This window comes from Chiloscyllium punctatum, chromosome 13, assembly GCF_047496795.1.
Source record: "Chiloscyllium punctatum isolate Juve2018m chromosome 13, sChiPun1.3, whole genome shotgun sequence".
Classification (NCBI taxonomy): domain Eukaryota; kingdom Metazoa; phylum Chordata; class Chondrichthyes; order Orectolobiformes; family Hemiscylliidae; genus Chiloscyllium; species Chiloscyllium punctatum.
This window is the reverse complement of record NC_092751.1, coordinates 6,202,179-6,221,958: the sequence shown is the minus strand read 5'-3', so window position 1 is coordinate 6,221,958 and position 19,780 is coordinate 6,202,179.

The window sequence follows — 19,780 nt, the reverse complement described above, 5'->3', positions numbered from 1 at the left end:
TAGGAAATTCCTGATGGAAACATTAAAGTTCTAACTTTGAACAAGGCCAATTTTGAAAGTGTTAGGTGAGCCCTGTGAAAGGCTGATTGGAATACCCTATCCACAGGTAATGGGATGGTTGGAAAACGCAAGGCCATCAAAACGTGGTTTCAGAGAGTCCAGAGCCAATGTGTTCCTATTAGTGAGAGGGGCAAGGCTGGTGGGTGCAGGGAGTGCTGGATGGCTAGATATATTGATGCTCTGGTCAAGGTAAGGAAGGAGGCATATGTCAGGTAAACAGAGCTAAGATCAAGTGAATCCCGAGAGGTGTATAATGGCAGCAAGTGTACAGTCAATGGGGAAATCGGGCCAGAAAAATGTGGACATGAGATGGCTTTAAAAATAGGGTTAACGAGGCATTGAAGAAATTCTACAAATCCTTTAATGGTAAAAGATTAACTAGGGGGAGAACAGGGCCCCTTAAATGTTAGTAAAGTTGCCTATGTGGAGATTGGAGGGATACGAAACAAAAATTTCTCCTCAGTATTTAATGAGGAGGAGATTACAAGGGCGAGAGAATGAATAAATATACAGTGATACATTGAAAAGTGTCTATATTACAAGGAGGTGTTAGACATTTTAAAATACATAAAGGTGAACAAATCCCTGGGACCCGATCAATTGTATCCCAAATGTTTGTGGGAAGCCAAGAAGGAGATTGTTAAGCATTTTGCTGATATATTTGTAACATTGATTTCCACAGGTGAGGTGTCAAAAGACTGGAGGGCAGCTAACATAGTGTCCTTATTTAAGGAAAGTAAGGGAAAAAAACAGGTAACCATAGATCGCTGAGCCTGACGTCAATGGTGACTAAATTGTTGGAAGGGATTTTGTTGGAAAGGATGTACACGCATTTGAAAAGACAAGGACTGAAGAGGGCTTTGTACATTGGAGATCATATCTCACTGACTCGGTGTAATCTTTTGAGGAAGTGATGACGATGATTGATGAAGGCAGGACAGTGGATGTTGTCTTTATGGAACTCAGTAAGAAAACCAAAATGTTCTACATGGTAGACTGGTTAGCAAGGTTAGACTTCCTCGGATCCAGGGAGAACTCACCATTTAGATCCAAAATTTTCTTGAATATTCGAGACTGGGCGTGACAGTGGACATTTGTTCATTAAACTTGGAGACCTGTGACGAGTGGCGTGCCGCAAAGATCAATAGGGTGTCCACTGTATTTTGTCACTTATACAAATCATTTGTATTTGAGTATATGAAGTATGGTCTGTAACATAATTACAAATTTCGTGACCGTGAAGAATGATCTCTCAGAATATAATGGGACCTTGTTTAGGTGAGCCGAGGAGTGGCAGATAGAGTATATTTTAGTTTCATGTGAGGTGTTGCTTTTTGGCAAGACATATCAAGGCATGACATGATAGAACTCCATAGAAATTATCGAATCCCTACAGTTAGGAAACAGGCTTTTCGGCCCATCGAGGCCACACCGACCCTCTAAACAGTATCCCACTGGACAAATAGCCTATCCCTCTGAGCCTGCATTTCCCATGGCTAATCCACCTTCCCTGAACATCCCTGGATACGGTGCGCAATTTAGCATGGCCAATCGACCCTTACCTGTATATCCTTATCCTGTCAGAGTAAAACATAGCACCCGCAGGAAACTCATGCAGACACGGGGAGAATGTACAAACTTCATACAGCCAGTCATTCAAGGATGGAATTAAACCCAGGTCACTGCCCTGTGAGGCAGCAAAGCTAGCCTCGTGGTGCAGGTTCTTCATTCCTTGACAGTGCTGTCACAGGTAGACAGCGCAGTGATGAAGGCATTTGGTGATCTTCCCTGTATTGGTTCGTGCTTTGAGTTGAAACATTTGCATGACAAAATCTGTACAGGACATTGGTTTGCCCACTTTTGTAATATTGCCTTTAATACTGGTCTCCCTGCTGTCGGAAAGATGTTGTCAAACTTGAAAGGGTGCAGAAGAGATGGAAAAGAATGTTGCAGGTGTTGGAGGGTCAGAGTTACAGGGAGAGTTTGAATAGGCTGGGACTATTTTCATGTGTTGAGGCTGAGGAGGGACCTTAAAGGGGTTTATAAAATCATGTGGGGCGTAGATTAGGTAAACAGTCAATGTCTTTTACCCAGAAGAGACGAGTCCAAAATTAGAAGACAAAAGATTAAGGTGAGAGGAGAAATATTTTAAATAGGGACATGAGGGACAACATTTTTACACAGAGACTGCTGTGTGTATGGATTGAACAGACAAAAGAGGTGGTGGAGGCAGGTATAGTTATACCATTTAAAAAGCATTTGGATGGATACATGCATGGGAAGTGTTTAGAGGGAGATGGGCCAAGTGCTGGCAAGGGGGACGGGATTAATTAAGGATATTTGGCGGTATGGATGACCAGACCGAACGATCTTTTACCGTGCTGTACATCTCTGAGAGTCTATTGACTCTTCAGTGTATAACACGGGAACAGGAGGAGGCTATTCAGCTTCTGAATTCTGCCAGTCGGCTTGTTTGCTCAATTACTGAGAGTCAAATACAAAAATACATCATTCAGATTTTGATGGTGTTTTACAGAAACAGGAGAAAGGCCTTTAGTCAAGAAAAGCTGTAAAGAATGTGAAGAGGCCATTCAGTCCCTCACCTCCATTCCACAGGAGCAGCAGGTGAGCACAGACCTATTGGAGCCTGTTACTCAAGAGCAGGAGGATGACATCTACTTTCACAAACTTGGGATCAGGAGGGAATCACTCAGTTTCTCAAGACTGGGACACAGGAACAGGAGGCAGTCACTCAACTGCTCAAAACTGGGGCACAGGGAAATCTGGAGGCTAGTGAGGCCCGAGGTTCCTGTTACGCAGGAATAGGAGGAGGTGATTCAGTCCCCACCAGTATGGGACACTGGGAGAGAAGGGGAGTTTGCTTGGAACAAACAGAAATATATGATAAATTGCATCAGTGGTCCATTCAATCCTGTCCCAACATGCAAAAAGACCACGTCTGATCTGATGGTCATTCCCTCATTCCATTTCACGGAGACTCCGTCTCTGCAGCCTCTGCTCCATTTGTTGGTCATGTTGCAGACTCAGATGCTGCAACAACTGTCACCATTACTCATCGAGAGGGTTGGGTCTAACTGGATGAGTCTGGATTTGAAGGGTCTATTAACAAGAATTGAAACACAAAATAAAGGCATTGCCAGATGTTTAGTTCTCTCACATTCGCAATTTAACTCACATAACCAGCCCATCCATTACATATTCAGAATGGAGCACTGTGTAGATCCGGCTAGTGTTCAGCTGTATGTAACCCAGCAATGTCCAGAGTGAAACTCTGTGCAGCCCACACCAATACTTGATCTATAATCCTGGACTAAGTGTCCAGCATGGGAAGCTGTGCAGCCCACACTGGTTCATTCATATATAAACCCAGGCTGTTGCATTGTTCAGCAACACTGTGTTCGATCGCAGCCCTGTGTGGGGAAACTTGCAGTCAATTTAGGAACTGACAGGGTGTGCAGCACCCATCCATTTACAGCTCCATATCTCCACTGTGCCTTGACAAGGGATGCTGCGAATGTGAAAGTCACTGCGAGGAAGAGATGTAAATGGAAACAATTTAAATACCAATAGTTCTGAATTAGGCACGTATCACTCTAATATTTAAAGATGAAATAATTGAGATAATATCTAATGAGATTTTGTAAATGATGCAAACAAGTAAGAGGGGGATGGTGATGTTTTAGTGGTTGTACTATACGCCTTCAAATAATCAATGGGAATTAGAAAAATAATATGCAGGGAGACTGGCGAGACTTGTCATAATAGGTGATTTTAATTATCCGAACATAGACTGGGACTTCCAGAGGGTTAAGAACTTAGATGGAACGTAATTTGTTAAGTGTGTTCAGCGAAGTTTCCACAAGCAATATATAGAGTATCCTACTCGGGAAGGGACAAATACGACCTACTGTTGGGAAATAGGAATGGATAGGTGATGGAGGTAAAGTGGGGGAGCATTTTGGGAAAAGTGACCAGAGATGTATAAATGTTAAAATAGGTATGGTAGGGACAGAATTGGTCCACAGATTCAAGTTCTAAATTGAGGCAAGGCGAATTTTGTTGGAATTAGACAGGGGATTGCAGGGCTTGATTGGAGTAGTGTGTTTCCAGGTAAAAGGATCCCGGGCAAGTGGGAGGGCTTCAAAAGTGAGATAGCTCGAGTTCAAGGTCTGCATGTTCCTGTGAGGGTGAAGGGAAAGTGAGACTGGAAGAGAGAACCCTGGATGACAAGAGATATTGAGTGTCTGACCAGAAAGAAAGGAGGCATCGCTCAGGTACAGGTAGCTGGGACCAAGGGAATCTCTGGAGGTACACAGGGGATAGAGGAGTTTACTGAAGAAGGAAATCAGCAAGGCGAAAAAGGGGGTATGAGATAGCCTTGGCTGAGCAGATTAGGGTAAATTCAAATTCAGTATAGTAAAGAAAAATAACAACTAGAGAGAGAATACGACGCCATAAAATCCAAAATGGACATGCATGTGTAAAACTTCAAGAGATGGGCGAGGTCCTCAATTTCACCTCTGTGTTTATCATGAAGAAAGACATGAACACCTATGACCTTTAGAAGGTTAGTTGCGATATCTTGGTACAGTCCATTTCACAGGAGAGGTGTTGTTGGACATATTAGAATGCACAAAGTCAGATAAATCTCTTGGTCCTGACCAGATATATCTAAGAGCACTGCACGAGGTGAGAGGAGATAGTTCAGGGGCAAGGTCCCAAAAGACTGGGCAGTAGCAAATGTTGTGCGCTTATTCTGAAGGGCTGCAAAGAAAAGCCTGGGAAATCTAGACCAGTAAGCTTCACATGTGTTTTCGATAAACCACTTGAGAAGGTTCTGAGAGATATGATGTGCATGCATTTGGAAAGACAGAGTTTGACTTGGAGCAGTCAGCATAGCTTTGTGCCTGGCAGATCATGCCTGACAAATTTTAATAGAGTTTTTGAGGAATTGACCAGGAAGGTTGACGAGGCCAGGGTGGTAGACATATTCTATATGGATTTCAGTAAGGCCTTTGATAAGGTTCCACATGGTAGGCCACTCTGGAAGGTTAGATCGCATGGACTCCAAAGAAATCTGGCAAATTGGCGACACAGCTGTCTTGATGTTATGAAGCAAATTACTATGGTGGAGGTATTCTTGTCGGACTGGAGGCCTGTGACGAGTGGAATGCCTCAGTGAACGGTCCTGGTCCCATTGCTGTTTGTTATCTATATCAATGATTTGGACCAGAGTGCACAACGCAACGTTCGTAAGTTTGCACATGACTCGAAATTAGGAGACATCACTTACAGTGAGGAACGTTATCAGAAATTGCAGCAGTATCTTGATCAGCTGAGGAAGTGGGCTGAGAAATAGCAAATGGAGTTGAATATAGATAAGTGTCTTGCACTTAGCAAAGTCAAATCCAGGTAGGAATTTAATGACGAATGATAGTGCCTTCAGGCGTGTAGTGGAACAAAAGGACGTTGGAGATCAGGTGCACGGTTGTCTGAAATTTGAGTCACAGATACACAGGACAGTGAAGAAGGCTGTGGGCACAATGGCCTTCATCAGGGCATTGAGGATAGAAATTGGGACGTTATGTTGTAGTTGTACAGGATGTTGGTAAGGCTGCAGTTGGAGTATTGTGTTCAGTTTTGTTCATCTTGCTATAGAAAGGATATTATTGAACAAGAAAGTACGTAGAACAAATTTCCAAAGATGTTTCCTGAGCTCAAGTCTCTAAGTTATAGGCAGAGGTTGGAAGGGTTAGAAATTATTTCTTAAAGCGTCGGAAACCGAGGGGGTTCTTATAGAAGTGTAGCTCTTATAAAATTATGAGAGGCGTGCATGTGGTGGATACTTCAAACTTTGTTCACAAGGTTGTGGAATCGAGGACTAGAGGACATCCATTAATGTTTGGAAAGGATTAAAAAAAAGGAAACTGAGGTGCAACTTTTTTACATAGAGTGTGGTACGCATATGGACTGAGCTGTCAGTGGAAGTGATTGAGGTGGGTACAATAACAACATTGAAAAGGCATTTGGACAAATACACAGATAGGAAAGGATTAGAGGGATACAGAACAAGGACAGTGGAATGGGGTGAGTCTGGAAGGACATTTTGGTTGGCATGGACCAGCTGGGCCAAATGGCCAGTCATACTGGTAGTCTCATGCATTATGACTGTAAATGAGTGTTTTTGGGGTGGAGCCGTGGTGGGGGGGGGGGGGGGGAGACTGAGATAAAATGTCATGGAAGGATATGTTCACAGGTTTCAGAATGCTGAACTGAAGACATTTCAATAGTATCATGCAACACGGGTCAGTATTTCGAAGAATGATGAGTGAAAGGGATTTTGCTGTGAGTTCAGGCGATGGAGAGGTTTGGATGAGCATTTGTTCTGCAGCTTTGTAACTTGGAGTGAGCACAGCAGAGTCTTCGCCTCACTGGGTTGAACCTAACAAAAAACTGTCTCAGTGACATTTTCATTGAGTGTGACAGATGGGTTGTCTGCACGAGGCCGAGCTAGTTTCATGGTGCTATCTTACCAAACTGATCTAATTAACTACCCATCCCACTCCATGGTGTCCCTCTCAGACAATGCCAGCCCAATTCTCCCACCCATCATGACTGGAGGTACTCACAGTCGCCCGGATGCCCCTGGATATTCCGTAATCCCTGACACTGGTGCCACCTTTAAAAGATCAATGGGCACACGGTTGCACTTTCTCAGTTTGGAGCTGCCCTGCACATTTTCCCCAAGCATGGCAATGAAGGGGAAATTACACTACGGTTTGTCGACAGCAGCACGGAGGTCCTGGTGGATGCGCTAGTACAAAAGGGGACCCAGAGGGGGCCACACTACCAGATCCACCGAGAATGGGCTGAGCTCACCACCCAGCTCAGTGCAGTTTCTGGGGTCTGACGAAATGACCAGTAAAACAGGACAAGCATCAATAAGCTTCCCCACTCTGTCAGGATAAGAGTCACCATATTTTCTCTGGTCCCTCACACTCACTGTATATCTGTTGTAGCACCAATCCCTGAACAAGGCTCATGCTCCACCACTCACACTACTACATGCAGGACCTTCCCTCTCTTTCTCTCTTGCCTTTCTAATGCCCCCCATATAGTTAGAGAATATTCTGCAGAATGTCAATTATGGAATGTTCCAGGTATTGTTCCAACTTATTCCCAGTTTCATGAAAACGGCTGTGCCCCAGTGTGTAACACGTAAGAGGATGGAGGAGAGATGTACGTTTTTCAAATCACACACAATTAAAATCCATCGTGAGGCCATTCAGTACTTCAAACATGCTCCAACAGTCAATACGTTTGGGGGTGATCTGATCGTTTTCTCAGCTCCATGTTACAGGAACTTTCAGTCATTCAACCCCCAGGTTCCTGTTACCGAGGAGACGATTTTCAGACACTTCATACCCCGGGTTTCTTCTTGCATGTGTTTAGAAGGCATTTCCCATGGGGATGGACTCTCCTTACAATATATTTCATCTGATATATAAATTCATGGAACAGTCAGCAGGCTTTCCACAGATAAATCAAAAACATGCACTTATTTTATGGTTATCGATATCCAAACACAATTAGTCATTCTGGTTATTTCACTTGTCTCACCTTATTGTATTTAACCAAAGACAGCTTCCAAACACTTGTCTCATTATAAAATATAATTTCTAGCAGAGAACATTTTTTCTCAAATCCACCTTTTCCCTTGTCATTAAAATTTCCCTTGCCCTTTTTTTGTGACTGATTCTGTGTGCAACATGACACAGTCTCCCACTCACTTGCCTGGATGGTTGGTTTGTGATGCTGAGGGAGGCCACCAGCGCAGGGTCAATTCCCCACACTGACAGAGGTTACCATGAAGGGGATGCTCCCTCAACCCATCACCCGTGTGGGGACCTTCAACGTAAACCACCATGAGAGGTTTCTCCAATGAGAGTTATTTGGGACTCTAATCTATCAATGTTAGCATTTTAATTTTTTAACAAAATTTTTTATTGAAAAAGATATTTTATTATTATATTAAACCAATACCAAAACAACTCAAATAACTGAACAAAATTACACCCATGTGCATGTATATACAAAATAAGTTAAAGTCTCTAAACGGACAGAAGAAAACAAAAATAAACAATAAATAATAAATAAATAATAACAAAGTGATAGCTCTCGTTCTTCGAGAGCATCAACTGATACACATTCATACGTTCACAATTCTTAATATGTGATTCATTAGACAATATCGTCATGGCTATATAAAATCCCTTTTTAGAGTGGCAGATAAGCCTGTATTGGGGTTATCCAAAAAGGGTTGCCATATCTTATACAAATCTCTGCTTTTCGGTGCACCATACTGGTGAGAATGTCTAAAGGGATATTCTCGATGATGAGCTTGCAACCACCCAACAGACCCGGAGTCTTTTCAGATATCCAACACAACAGAATATTTTACGAGCACAGGAAGTATGGGGGAGATACTAAAGGAGTTTTGTGCATCAGTAATTACTGTGGAAAAGGATATGGAAGATATAAAATGTAGGGAAATAGATGGTGACACTTTGAAAAATGTCGATATGACAGACGAGGAAGTGCTGGATGTCTTGAAACGGGTAAAGGTGGATAAATCCCCAGGACCTGATCAGGTGCACCCTAGAACTTTGTGGGAAGCTAGAGAAGTGATTGCTGGGCCTCTTGCTGAGATATTTGTAGTATGGATAGTCACAGGTGAGGTGCCAGAAGACTGAAGGTTGGCTAACTTTGTGCCATTGTATAAGAAGGGTGTTGAGGACAAGCCAGGGAACTATCGACCAGTGACCCTGATGTTGGTGGTGGGTAAGTTGTTGGAGGGAATCCTGAGGGACAGGATGTGCATGTATTTGGAAAGGCAAGGAATGATTAGGGATAGTCAACATGGCTTTGTGCGTGAGAAATCATATTTCACAAACTTGATTGAGTTTTTTGAGAAAGTAACAAAGAGGATTGAAGAGGGTAGAGGTGTAGATGTGATCTATACGGATTTCAGGAAGGGTTTTGATGAGGTTCCCATGGGAGACTGAATGGCATGGTTAGATCTCATGGAATACAGGGAGTACTAGCCATTTGGATACAGAACTGGCTCAAAGGTAAAGACAGAGGGTGGTGGTGGAAGTTTGTTTTTCAGACTGGAGGCCTGTGACAAGTACAGTGCCCCAAGGATCAGTGCTGGATTCACTATTTTTTTGTCATTGATATAAATGATTTGGATGCGAGCATAAGTGGTACAATTAGTAAGTTTGCAGATTACTCCAAAAATTGGAGGTGTAGAGGAGAGCGAAGAGGGTCACCTCAGATTGACCAAATGGCCAAAGGGCTGAGAAGTGGCAGATGGAGTTTAATTCAGATAAATGCTAGGTGCTGCATTTTGGGAAAGAAAATCTTAGCAGGACTGAAACACTTAATGGTAAGTTCACAGGAAGTGTTGCTGAACAAAGAGACTTTGGAATGCAGGTTCATAGCTCCTTGAAAGTGGAGTCGCAGGTAGATAGGATAGTGAAGAAGGCGTATCCTTTATTGGTCAGAGTACTGAGTACAGGAGTTGTAATATCATGTTGCGGCTGTACAGGACACTGATTAGGACAGTGTTGAAATATTGCGTGAAATTCTGATCTCCTTCCTATCGGAAAGATGTTGTGAAACTTGAAAAGGTTCAGAAAAGATTTCAAGGATGTTGCCAGCGTTGGAGGATTTGAGCTGCAGGGAGAGGCTGAACAGACTGGGGCTGTTTTCACTGCAGCGTCGGAGGCTGAGGGGTGAGCTTATCGAGGTTTACAAAATTATGAGGGGCATGGATAGATTAAATAGGTAAAGTCTTTTCCCTGGGGTCGGGGAGTAAGAACGAGAGAGTTTAGGTTTAGGGTGAGAGGGGAAAGATATAATACAGAACTACGGGGCAACTATTTCACACAGAGAATGGTACATGTATGGAATGAACTGCCCGGTGATGTCGGGGAGGCTGATACAAGTGTAACATTTAAGAGGCATTTGGATTGGGAAATGAATAAGAAGGGTTTGGAGGGATATGGGCCGAGTGCTGGCAGGTGGGACTATCTGGTCGGCATAGACGGGTGGGAATGAAGGGACTGTTTCCATGCTGTACATCTCCATGACTCTATGATTCTATGACTTATATTAATCTCTGCTTTTTGGTGCACTATGCTGGTGAGAGAGTCAAAAGGGATATTCTCCATGAGGAGCTTACAAAGTCTCAACAGACCCCGGGAGTTTTCAGACATACAACACAACATAATATTTTTCCTAGCATAGAAAGTAAGGTTTTTTTTTCCCCATGTGCATCTGCGTAAGATACTCTGGGCAGGTCCAGGAAAAGAGAAACCGGGTCGATTTCCAATTCGGTCCCCTCGACCCACTCTACCACACCTAACGCAGTGCTCCAGTATATACGAAGCCTGCAGCAGGACCACATGCAATGAGTAAGAGTGTCTGTAGTCATTCTGCATTTCGGACATGCCGAAGATAACCCCACTTTGAATTTTGAGAGAAAATCTGGGGTCAGAAAGAACCTATGAAGATTTTTCAACTGCATGGAATGGGTTCAATTACAGTTCAAAATCCTTCGAGCATTTTTACAAATATCCTCACATGTCTCCGAAAAGATCTCAACCCCCAACTCTCTCGCACAGACGTCACAAAGCTGCACAGTCTTGTCTGAGGGGACACTCCCCAACAAATGGTAAAGGGTACTGACAGAGAGTATATTCTTTACAATAATCACCTGCTTCTCTGTATTGGATCTATAAGTGTCTTGTAAAATTGTGTTTTTTAATCAAATCTCTAATCTGGAAAAAAAACACAAGAAGTCTCTACTAGGTAGTCCATACTTATGAGTTATTTGATCAAACTGTATCATTGTTTCTCCTTCAAGTAACACGTGGTGGCTCGGTGGTTTGCACTGCTGACTCACCGCACCAGGGTCACAGGTTTGGTTCCAGCCTTGGGTGACTGGCTGTGTGGAGTTAGTATATTCTCAACTGTGTCTGCGTAGGTTTCCTCCCACAATCACAAACATGTGCATGTTAGATGACTTGGCCATTGCTCAATCGGTTATCGTGTTCCAGGATCTGTAAGTTGGGGCATTAGTCAGGGTAAATATAGGATGGTAGTGGAATGGTTCTGGGTAGGTTACTCTTCAGAGGATCGAAGTGGACTTGCTGGGCCCAAGGACCTGTTTCCACACTGTAGGGATACTACTAATTTTAAATCACCCAAACAAGGTATCCACCTCGCTGCCCACAGTTTAATCCTGGAATCCATTATCCCCGGTATACCAATTATACGGGTAAGAAACATGGTTTTGGCTGTATTGCCTCGATCTGACGCATTGTCCTTCAAGTTTTAACAGCATTGGTAATCATTATTTTATGACAATATTCCAAAATGTTGTCATTTTATCTAAGAACAACAGACTAATAAGGGTTCACTTTGTCTGAGAGGGCTCAATGTCTCGCCGCATTGACGCTGAGTCCTCAGCCGCCCAGGCACGAACATACGATTAAAAAAAACTTAATTGATAGCTTTTAATCGGGGAGATCTACTCCTCACAATCTGCGGGACAGTTGCAATTTTGTTAAGAAGATAAAGAATGGCTTATGGTGCCAAATAAAAGAGCTAAACCAGCCATTATGTTTCCGAAATATCTGTCTGGGAAACATCACAGAAAGCATTTGAACTGGGTGTAGAAAATGAGGAAGGACATTCATTTTAATAACAGCTATCTGACCGAGCCAGGATATTGGAAATGCCTCCCTTCTTTGAAGGTCTTGTTTAATTTTGTCAAACAAATGGACAAAGTTCATGTTAAATAAATGATCAAAGACAGATGTAATGAATATAGATTAGCGCACCCACCCATACCCATTCCCCTATATCTAACACGACGGACAATTTAGCGTGGCCAATTCACCTAACCTGCACATTTTTGGACTGTGGGAGGAAACCGGAGCACCCGGAGAAAACCCACGCAGACACGCGGAGAATGTGCAAACTCCACACAGTCAGCCGCCTGACACGGGAATTGAACCCGGGTCTCGAGCGCTGTGAGGCAGCAGGGCTATCCACTGTGCCACTGTTCTCCCCGTGTCTGCGTGGGTTTCCTCCGGGTGCTCCGGTTTCCTCCCACAGTCCAAAGATGTGCAGGTCAGGTGAATTGGTCATGCTAAGTTGCCCGTAGTGTTAGGTAAGGGGTAGATGTAGGGGTATGGGTGGGTTGCGCTTCGGCGGGGCGGTGTGGACTTGTTGGGCCAAAGGGCCTGTTTCCACACTGTAAGTAATATAAAATATACTAAAATAGGGAAACCACCCCCGTGACCATTTCAAAGGAAACCAAGATTTGCCCTCATTATCAGGTATTTCCCTAAGGCCTCCCATAGGCATGGCCTCCAACTTTATAAAATTAATCTTATCGCCCGGAAAGGCAACAAGTGAATCAATGCATTGCATCACATGAACTACAGAAATTGCGGAATTTGACAAAAACATAAGACCCTCATCTGCATACAATGTAAACTTACGAGACTTCGATCCCACCTCTGGGGCAGATATGTTGGTATCCCTATGGATGGCCTCCCCCAGTGGCTCAATCCCCAACGTAAACAACAATGGTGAACGGTGTTAACCTTGTCGGCTGCCTGGAGAAATATTAATATTACTGGTTGGCCACACCATTAGTGAGAACTGCAGCCAGAGGATCGCGGTAAAGGACCCTCACCCACTTGATAAAAACTTTGCGGAAACCAAACCATTCTAATGTACAGAATAGATCTGGCCACTCAACCCAATCAAATGCCTTCGCTCATCTAAAGAAATCAATAATCCATGGACAGATTGTTGTTGACACTCTTGGATCATATTGAGTAAATTCTTAACATTGTAGGAAGATCTGCGGCCATTTATACAAAATGTTTGGTCCTCTTTGGTAACGGGAGGCAGCAAAGTTTCCAGCCTGAATGCACGGATCTCTAGATGGATTTTGAGACCAATATTTAATAGTGAGATTGGAGTGTAAGAAGCACAATCCTCCGGGGTCTTCATTTCTTCAGCATCAGAGAGATATTAGCCTCTATTAAGGATGGAGCGAGTGGTTCGTGACTGTATGAGTGACAGAACATGTTAAACATCAGCCCTGACAATAGGTTTATAAATGCCGACAATGGTGCATTAAGGCACAACACCTATTCAGGGATTACTCCTGGAAGACCCAGGTTCTTGAAAAATAACTCCATCTTAATCCATCTATCCTCAAAATGTTCAGTCTGAAATAATTCGGTGAAAAATCTCGGAAAGGAGAAGTTAATCATTTTGGAATTGAAGGTAGGGATCCCAGGACCTTCCCTAATTGAGATAATGGCTTGAGAGGGGCGATTGTTTTCCTGGCAAGATAGAATAAATACCTGCCTGGCTTATCACCATGTTCAAACAGCCTTTGTTTTGCAAAAGTAAGTTACTTCTTGGCTGTCTGTGTGAGCGTGGAATTCACTGTAGGCCGAAGCGTTGTGATCCTCTGCAGCTTAGCCACTGAGGGACAATCACAGTATTCACTCTCTGCTGCCCTCAGCTGAGCCTCAAGCCAGCGTTCCTGCTCCCCCTTCTGCGACATCATAAGGAATAATTATTGCCTTGGCATAAGCCTTAGCAATTTCCCATAGAGTGGATGAGTTACTGGTTGAATCTGAATTAATGGCTAAGAAAGACCTGAATACAATACAGTGGTCAGCACAGTGGCACAATAATTAGCACTGCTTTCTCACAGCACCAGAAACCCGGATTCAATTCCTGCTACAGGTGACTGTCTGTGTGGAGTTTACACATTCTCCCTGTGTCCGCGTGGGTTTCCTCCCACAGTCCAAAAATGTGCAGGTTAGGTTAATTGGCCATGCTAAATTGCCTGTAGTGTTAGGTGGAGGGGTATATGTCAGGGGGTGGGTCGATGTGGACGTTTTGGTCCGAAGGGCCTGTTTCTACACTGTAAGTAATCTAGTCCAACTACTCAATTACCAACTAGTCTTAAGAATAAAGGGATACATTCGCTAGTGTCTCGAATCTATTATATTGCCCTTAATCTTAATCAATAAGTAAACTGCTTCATGGTCAGAAATGGTAATATTCCCAATTGTGCAGGATGCCACTGAATCTAAGATTGTTGCAGGAATGGGGAAGATATCAACCACCGTGTGGCACTTATGCCGTTTAAAGAAGAAAATAAAATCCCTACTTGTGATGTGGATCTGCCACCAGACATCCACCAGCTCTCGTTCTACACACATATCCACTAATTGCTTACCTTATAACGAGGGTATTGGGGCACTTTTGGACATTCTGTCCACCGTGGGGTCCATAAGACTTTTGAAAACTTCGACAATAATGTGCCACGATGCAAGATAACTGAATTTGGAAAATGCATCTACCAAGAATTTAAGAGGGTGCGCCGGGAGTGGGTGGGGGTGGGGGTGGGGGTGGGGGGCAATAAACATTCAAAATACTATATTCTTTACTATAGTCTATAGTTCAAGGCTTTGGGTATTATGAACCTCCCGTGAGTGTCAAATACAATCTAGTAGGTTAAATGGAAGATTCTTTTTATCCATTATGGCTTCTCCCCTCCTCATAATATTAAAAGAGGAGAAATAAACCCGATCAAGACCGATCTGTTGTAATATCAAATTTTCTTTGTCATCAAGGTGCATCTCCTGCAATAGGACAATATCCACCCTCTCTTTTTAAGACTAGAAAGTAAATGTTTCCGCTTTTCTGGCGAATGGCGCACCTTAATGCTCCAGGTAGACCATTAAGCACATCATTACCCAGAACACACTGTAGCAACATTTCAACTCGAGAGACGAAGAACTCGAATGACTGATCATTAATAAACAAAGTCTCATAGAGCTTAGAAACTACACAAACTAAAGCTACTACAACTGCCAACTCTCAAATCTTTCAAAAACTAAGCGTTTTAAGTAAATGGCTGTGATGGAGTGGGTGAGGGAACCACTTTGCCCGTGCTGTGATGCAGAGCCCAACAAAGCAGACCTTCCAGATAACCACCATCTTGAATTTCCCCTGAACATTTTATCGAAATTATCATTTCATTTTGCATTATATTCCTGGATGTGCTGGAGCAATGTGATTTTTTTTACCACTGTCAGCATTTCCCCAACACTGCACATTCCTGCCATTCCCCGATAAAGTTGACTCCGTTATTTTTATGAACCTTCTGTCTGTGCCTCAAACATATTCAATATCTCTGCCTCCAATGCTTTGCAGGGGAGAGAGTTCCAAATACTATCACCACTGAGAAAACTAAAATTAACTTCATCTGTGTCTGAGATTATTCTTGTCTCCTTACCTGAGAAAGGATATAATTAAATTGTAAGCAGTTCATAGATATTTCACTTCATGCATTCCAGGGATGAGGGTCTTATTTTATGAAGGCTTTAACAGGTTACTCTTGGAATGAGAGGTGATGTTATTGAAACATACAAAACCGAGATGAGAGTGATCAGATAGATACCCACTGGGTGTTTGTATTGTAAAACTTCTTGTTTTTATAGAATCTCGACAATGTGGAAGCAGGACATTCCGTCCATCAAGTCCACATTGACCCTCGTAACATTGTCCACCCCCCCCCGACCTGCCCCCCCTTCTCTATCCATGTAACCCTGCATTTCCCATGACTAACCTATCTAACCAACACATCCCTGGGCACTATAGGCAATTTAGCATAGCCAATCCGCTCTAAGCTGGATACATTTGGACAGTGGAAGGAAACTGGAACACTGGGAGGAAACCCACACGGACATGGGGAGAATGTTCCAAATCCACATCGAGGGTTGCCCGAGGTTAGGTTTAGGTCGGTACAGTGGTGAAGAACGTAGTTGGCATGCTTGCCTTAATCGTCAGTGCATTGAGTATAGGAGTAGAGGTAGGTTGTTGCGCTTGTACAGGACGTAGGTGAGGCCATATTAAGAATACTGTGTACATGTCAGTTGACTCTGCTAAAGGATGGATTTTGTTAAGCTTGAAAGGATGCAGAAAAGATTTACGAGGATTTTTTGGAACCTGAGGGTTTGAGCTACAAGGAGATGATGAACAGGTTGAGGCTTTTTCCCCTGGCCTATCAGAGAATAAATGGTGACATGACAGAGGTTTAACAAGTCCTGAGGGGTATGGATGGTCTGAATGGGCAAGATCTTTTTCCCAGTGTAGGGGCGTCCAGAACTAGACGGCATAGAGTAAAGGTGACAGGGAACAATCTTAGAAGGGACCTGAGGGGAAACATTTTCATACAGAGGCTGGTGGGTGTACTGTCAGAGGAAGTGGTGAAAGTGGGTACAATTACACGTTTAAAATGTATCTGGATAGGTACATAAATGGGAATGGTTAAGATGCTGACAAGTGGGACGAGATCTGATTAAAATGCCTGATTGGCCTGGACAGTTTGGACAAAGGGATCTGTTTCCACGCAGTATGACTCTCTTATTCTCACAAGAGGATGAGGGAAAATTCATAAAGGGCCATTCGAATAGGAATTCGCTTCCCCAAAAGTTTGTGGTGCCTCTCTGATTACAAGTAATCACAGCTGAGTTAGCTAAAGTTTTGAAAGAGAAGTGTTTCACGGATAATGGGACACAGGCAGGAAAATGAGGCTGAGACCACAATCTGATCAGCCACAATCTTCATGCCTGGTGGAGAAGGCTCAAATTCTCTAATGACCCACTTCTGCTCCTCAGTCCTATGTTTCTGCGTTCCATTCAACACCTCAAACCGGCCAGCAATGGCTTCCCCTCTCTGTAACTTGTGCTTCATTTGTTGATCATGTTGTAGACCCAGATTCACTGTGAATACAGCCCCCAAATCTCACCCAGCGATGGCTCACAAAATCCGCTGGTCTCACTGATTGCAACATTCCATAAAAGACCTTCCAGGAAAATAACACCAACTAACTTTCCAATAACAGAATGGGAGAAAATCAGAAACAGAGGCAGGTCATTCACATCTTAAGCCTGTCTTGCCCTTCACTAAGATCAATCTGACCTGCTCCAAGTCTCAAATCTTCCTCAATGTCCAAGTCTTCTTGAGCACTTCCATAGAACACAGAACAAAGAACAGTACTGATTTGAAGATGCCAGTGTTGGAATGGAGTGTACACAGTTAAAAATAACACAACACCAGGTAATAGTCCAACAGGTTTCTTTGGAGGCACACGAGCTTCCTCAGCGTCGCCCCTTCATCAGGTGGTAGTGGAGGGCTCAATCCTAACACAGAATTTATAGCACAAATTTGCAGTGTGATGGAACTGAAATTATACATTGAAAATTTGATTGTTAAGCCTTTCATCTGTTAGAATACCATGATAGTGTCTCTTCATTCATATGTAAATCACAAAACCTTTTTTTAATTTGCATTTTCAGGTTAACTGTTAACAATGGTATGCCTAGACAATATGGTGAAAGTGTTGCCTCCCTGTGTCCTCTCTCTATGCCATGATGTTTACATTGATTCTAATCTAAAAAGTGAGATAACGGTGTTTTCCATGAATTCATGCAGTTTTTGAGCTCAGAGTTCTATATGAATGCATACAGTTCGGACCTTCATCACTCGACGTTGTGCCATTTATCCTACTCTAAGATCAGACTAATCTACATGCTTCTGTTCACTTTGTTCCATGTGCCTATCCAAGAGTTTCTTAAGTTTCCTCACGTATTTGACTCTACTATCACTGTTGGCAGTGCATTCGACTCACCCACCACTCTCTGTGTAAAGAATCTACCGCAGATATCTCTCCTAAACCTTCCTCCAATTGCCTTAAAATTATGTCACCTAGTCATAGATATTTCTGCCCTGGGAAAATGCTTCTGGCTATTCACTCTCTCTATGACTCTCATCATCTTGTACACCTCCAGTGAGAAAAGCCCTCGCTCCTCATAGTTTCCTCATAAGACCTGCCCTCCAGTTCAGGCAACATCCTGGTAAATCTCCTCCTGGTAAGTCGCACTTAATTAGAATAAATTATGACCTCTCCACTTTTTAGAGTCATTCATTGCACAAGGGAAGATGATTATCATTGGTTGGCGTCAATCATCTCAGCCGTGGGACACATCTGCAGGAGATCCTCAGCGTGGCTTCCTCAGCCCAGGGATCTCCAGTTTGTCATCACATAATCCCTACAGTGTGGAAGGAGGCTATTCAGCCCACTGAGTCCAAACTGAGCAGATTAGATTCCCTACAGTGTGGATACAGGCACTACGACCCAACCAGTCCACAACGACCCTCTGAAGAGTAACCCACCCAGACACATTTCCGTCTGACTAATGCACCTAACATAATGGACAATTTAGCATGGCCAATTCACCTGGCCTGAACATCTTCGGACTATGGGAGGAAACCGGAGCACCCGGAGGAGACTTATGCAGACAAGTGGGGAACACGGAAACTCCACACAGACAGTTGCCCACGGCCGGAATCGAACCTGGGACACTGGTGCTGTGAGGCAGCAGTGTTAGCTGCTTAGCCACCGTGCCAGCAGAAAAGGGGGCATTCACTGAAATTTACAAAATTCCCAGGACAATCCCTCTTCAACTCTTGAAACAGTCTGTGACCATGTACAGCAAGACGTGGACAACATTCAAGATCGTACTGTTAAAGTCTGGGTAACATTTATGTAACAGCACAGTACATTTCCACAGTAAAACGAGGATTTTATTCAGCACCTCAATCTGGTTTCACAAGAATATGGGGAAGCCATTCATCCCATCAAAACTACTGCACAAGAAGAAGGATGGACCATTCAGTCCCTCCTGCCTGTTGCACAGGAAGACAGGGAGTCTGTTCTGTCCCACATGTGACGTACATGGGATCAGAAAGAGCCATTTCATACCCGGAGTCACTTACAAAGGAACAGGAAGAGGTTATTCATCTTGTCAAACCACTAACACAGGAACAGGAAAGTGTCAGAGATGCTCTAACATCACAAACAAATGGAGCAGGGGCTACAAAGACAGACTGCTCCAAATCGACCCACATGGCTTAATTAATCATGGTATATATGTGTTACTTGAACATGGTTTTCTGGCAGTCGGAATGGAGCCAACATTTTTAGCCATTCTCCAAGTTATCTTCCATCTCCAAGAAGGCAGACCCATGGTCTCCGTGGAGGTGGGAAACTGGTGGGGACTAACTAACTGTTTCAGAATGAAGGTATTTTGGCTGCTGACAGGATTGTGTACAAAGTGACATTCAATGCAGTGTCACACAGTAACTGTGCATTAAAGTGTTCAGAGTTCATTCAGAGCCTGTACCTCTCTGTGAATCGACATGGGAGCTCTTCAGATGCACATAAACTGAAGTGAATCAAATATCCAATGAAAAGTATGACATTTTCACCCCATTCAGCTGTTTGGGACATAATGAGTTTCTGTTCATACCCATCAAGCTTCAACTTCTTATTCTCTCACAGCGCTAAAGATTAAACACATAGTTACTGCACTCTCTCCTCATGGTAACATCATGCCAGTGTTTAGTCTGGTCAAACTCCCGTACACTCTCTCAGTGACAAAGGGATCATTGTTTATAAAGCAGACCAAACCTTTACACAAAGCACCAAATACTTTCTCAACAAAACACGATCATTGGGAAAGAT